The sequence below is a fragment of the Puntigrus tetrazona genome, chromosome 9 (assembly GCF_018831695.1).
Source record: "Puntigrus tetrazona isolate hp1 chromosome 9, ASM1883169v1, whole genome shotgun sequence".
Taxonomy (NCBI): domain Eukaryota; kingdom Metazoa; phylum Chordata; class Actinopteri; order Cypriniformes; family Cyprinidae; genus Puntigrus; species Puntigrus tetrazona.
In genome coordinates this window covers 10,781,254-10,786,163 of record NC_056707.1, presented here as the reverse complement: position 1 = coordinate 10,786,163, position 4,910 = coordinate 10,781,254, and positions in this window count along the sequence as shown.

Here is a 4,910-nt window from a genome sequence, read left to right as displayed (position 1 = left end):
CCTGCTTCAGAGGATATCGGTCTTTTTTTTTTTCAAGGGAATTACTCAGGTGTCCTTGTTTTCCTCCACATGCATTGACTCGATGAAGAGCCTTTGAGTCTGTGTACTTTGCTTTAAATCATGAAAACCACCCACATTCAGAGCACTTGGTAGCATGAGCTCGTTCTACATCGGTGAACAAACCCACACGCTTACTTTACACGTGGGAGGCATTGTGAAGCAATTTGACTTCAATGCAAACAAACACCTTTTTGTGTAGCCAAGTTAAACACAGAAAATGGGGCAGAAAATTGGTTGGAGACTCAGCCGAGCTCTTCAGAATTAATGCAGGAGTTGAACAATCCAAGACCAGAGATCCTGAAAAATCTTCAGGACGACTTATTGCAAACTGACATATGTGAGATCAGAATTTATATTTATCATTTATTTATTAATCAGCTAGTATGCATTTTGTTTGTTTGGTTGGCTTTAATTATACTTTATTTTCGAAAAAATAGAAATTCAGTTTGAAAGAAGTAGTTTATACAACAGGCAATATTTAATATTTCATGTATGTGTGATACAGTAGAGAATATAGAGATCATATGCTGTCGTTGTGATGAGCCGCCTGGGCTTTTCTTGACTATTAAGTCCATTTCTAACAGCTTTCATACACAAAACACAACCTTAATCTGGGTTTATCTGGATTTCCCAGTGGGGCATTCAATGCAGTATTCATACAGTGATTTTTTACATTTGGTGTTCACAAACTGAACAATGATATTTGATCTTAAATGTATCAAAGCGAATGTTTGACATTGGCCTTACATCATGGATTTATCTGTCTTTAACTTTATTCATAATGGCTGGTCATAATTAGTCTGATTTGCTAATTGCAGTAGCACCAACTTCTTTCTATAATAACCTGAACTGAAGCCTTTTCCTACAGAGCATGTAGTATATACAGCATATGTTATGCAATGAGGTCTCTTCTCATCCAAACAGAGCATCCTACTCAGATGTTTCACTCTTCTATAAAACATCTTCAATACGCAATTTCCTTCAGTATTTTAAAAGGAACCTGAATAAAAAAACTGAATAGCATCGCAGTGCTTTCACTCGGGACAATACTGATGTAATAAATGGATCCGGGCAAACACTTTCAAGTAGACCGCCCGAGAATCCAGTCATTAATAACATTCTTTGATATCCCCTAGTTTGATACCCCTATTTTTTGATAGACCCCTAGTGAAGGGTCAGACACCTATACCCTCTTAATAGTGGTCCAGTGAAGATAAACTACTTTCTCTAAAAATAACTTACTTCCACCTTACAAATGGAAAAGTTCACTGCTCATCATTTCAGCTTCTCGCTCTCATTATTGAAAGAACTTCACAGGGTGACACTGGCTTGCTGGGAAATGATATTGCTACCACTTTGAAACGAATGAATATCCCGCTGCCAGACACGGATTTAGACAAAAACTGTTTATAATAAATGCAAATGGCTCATAAAAGATTGTGCTGATGAAAGCAGCTAATGAGCGCTAGTCTTAGAAGATTAGCGACTGCAGTTTGAAAGTGATCGGAATCATTTTAAAAGAATGGAAATGTGATGGCATGATTTATTTGCTGTCTCTTGTGTGAAATGGACCAGAGAATATCATTGCTGGTTTTGTCCTCTGGCTCCATAAGACATGCTTGGTTAAATGTCAATATGTGTCCATTTTTCAATTCTGTGTAATTCGTCTATGTGTAGTATGCATAACAAAACCTTGTTTACGTACTTGTACTTGTTTTTTTCATACTGTGCTTTAAAAAAATGTTACGTGATTTAAAAGTTGGCAAATTGGTAGGAATTTATATGAAGGACCAGACCTGACCCTGCTAAACTTAACCATCACGGAAATCACACAAAGTCTACGAGTGAGATTGTAGAAATTCATCTGAATTAGTCACCTTATTAAATATGTATGAATTGGCTGTAGGATAGTGTTGAATAAAATACACGTTCTGTATTGTTTCGAAAAGTAAAAAAAAAAAAGAATCAAATAAGTGGGACTAAAAGCTAGCTCTGTTTTATCCTAAACTGATGAATGTGAATCTAGCAGCGTTTTATTTTGACTGTTGTTTGCACACTCTTAAAAATAGAGGTGCTTGAAATGCCATTCACAGTGATTTTTGGTTCCACAAAGAACTATTCAGTCAGAGAACCATCTCTTTCTTGTCTTTAAATAATCTGAAGAATCTTCCTTCACCACAAAGAAAGCATAAAAGTAAAAGTAAAGCATAAAAGTTCTTCGGATGTTAAAGGTACTTTATAGAACCACAAAAAGGTTATTCTATGGCATCGTGAAGCACCTTTTTAAACGTGCAAAAATATAATGTGATTGGTACTTAACGGTTCATTCTTTTGAAAATAATGTACCACCTAAACTAAACCCTACCATAAACTGATAGCGATAACAAAGGCTAATATAAGAGAAAAACATTTGCTGAAGCAACCATGCCAGCTGTCTTCTACAAGTCTTTATTGTGAAAAAGGCTCTCTACCAAAATGTAGATAAAAAGGCATATTTTTCCAATAAGTCTAAGGCAATAGGAGGCTGTGCTGTGAATATAGCAAATAATGATTTCGTTTTCATTTGTCTTGGACCAATTTTTAGAGGTTCTTCTCTTGTGGTACAATACAATTGCCCCCAGCCACCCCTCTTAATCCTTTTATAAACCCACAAAATAAAACCAGAGCTGTTTTCTATCATTCCCAGCAGCAGTCTTCAACCTCTAAGAACACTGAACACTGTAATTGTTTTATAGTTAAACCCAAGTAAAGGCATCTGGGTGGCACACGGAAACCGGGTTTTGGGATTGTCTGCCCAGTTTCAAGATCCAACAATTTAACAACAGCCTTTATGAAAGCCACTGGAGCTGAAATCACCATTTCTGCTGGTGCCAGACTTGTACCTGCTTGTACCTTTGGGATACACATTTCAATTACAGAGCCACAAATGAAACGTGTATTGTTATTTTGTACTTTTAAGTCATTGCTGCAGTGGGTAAGGTGCGCAACCTGATATAAATCAAATTTATATTAGGTGGCCTGAACTACTATGTAATTACATTTTAATTAATCATTTGGCACGATGCACTTTTGTACCACTTTTAAAAATACCTATATGTAATTACATCTGTAATTAATACTTACATTTATAATTACACTGTTGACCCATCCATTACACCTTATCCGACCCTTACCCATAACACCTAACCTTACCTGTACCCTAACTCAAAGTGTTTGCAATTCAATATGAAGACGGAATGTACATTGTACTTATTTTTTTACGTAAGTACATAGTAGTTAAGGCCCCCTAATGCAAAGCGCGGCCTTGGTTTGTTTAAACAATGTCAGATCGGAGGAGTGCTTTGTATAATTGTTTGACAATCGGTTTGATAAGATGTGCTGAAATTAACCTCTTAACCTTTAAACACACAATTTATTCATCCGACATTGTAATCTCAATCATTTTTTTTAATAATAATAAGCTTAGAATGTTAAAACGGTTTAAAAAGTGTCGATTTCCTCATTCCTTTGAGATAACAGCTTCTGTAATTAGTGCATTACTTACAGTAACACTTTGAGTGTAACTGAAAATAACTCCCTTGTGATGATGACTATTAGCTCCGGTGCTACTCCAGAGATGGATGATGGGTTTGTCTCATTAGCGTGAAGTCTATGAATATTCCTTATGTCATTCCATTTACCCTTTCATCTAACAGAGAGGAATGTCCTTTCAAATATGGCTATGCATTCGAGGTGATTATTCCCTTCCCTCTCTCTCAAGGTGATTAGACAACATTTTTAATTGCCTGTTATTAAAATGATAAATAGCTGATGCATTAACTAGCGATCCTGGAAAATGTGCTGCCCGTCAGTATTAAATGGTACTTTACTGTGCAGCAAAAGGGAATCCAGTTACAGGCATGTATTGAATGGCATCTTGCGATAAGATTTATTCAATACTATGCACTTCATAACGAAATCAATAAAGCATATGAGGCCAGGAACAGCACATTTGAAATTATTTATTGATTCCCCGTACATAATATATATAGAATTTGCCTGATATAGCACCAATAAATTAGGTCATTTGTTAGCTGTGTAAATGTAATGACCATTCATAATGTCACAACAGCCTGTTTTGGTAAAGTCTTACCTCGTCAATATTTTTTGATCCTCACCAGCTAGATAAATGTTCATACAGAGACATATGCAGTCTGCGACACAACTTAACTCCCAGCAGAACTTTAATGCATATGAATTATAGATTTACACTTTTTCACAAAACCTTTGCCTGTGGTGTCCAAATGATTTGCATTCATGACACAGGAACAGCCATTATCTGCATGAGGAAAAGCATATGACTTGCTTATAGGGTCATTCACTTTTTTTAGAATTATCCTTTTTTTGGCGTATGTGCCTTAAAAAAAATATATATATCAAAAAATTGATAGGACAGAACATAGCTGACAGGAAGCGAAGTGGTGCAAGCCAGGACTTGAACTCTTGACATCTGAAGCACTGAATGTCAAAGCACTGCCCACGGGACTACCAGAGACCAATTCATATGAAAATATGTAATGCATAAATAACATAATTCCTCGTATGCATTTCTTTCTTTCCCAGTCTCTAGCGTGCTCCTCCACAGTTAAGTTCTGTCAAGATTCCTGAAGGCTGTAATCTTTAAACCTACAGTAGGCAAGAAATTATAATTATTGAAAGAACTGTCATGTCTGAGTTGACTCTAAGCTGAAATGAAAGTAGAGTTTAGTGATTTTCTCCACGTTGAGCTGTGTAAACCTGACTTTCATGAATAAGTTCGTCCTGTATTGTTGAGACCTTTTTTACAAAATGAATGACAGCGACTCACAGTG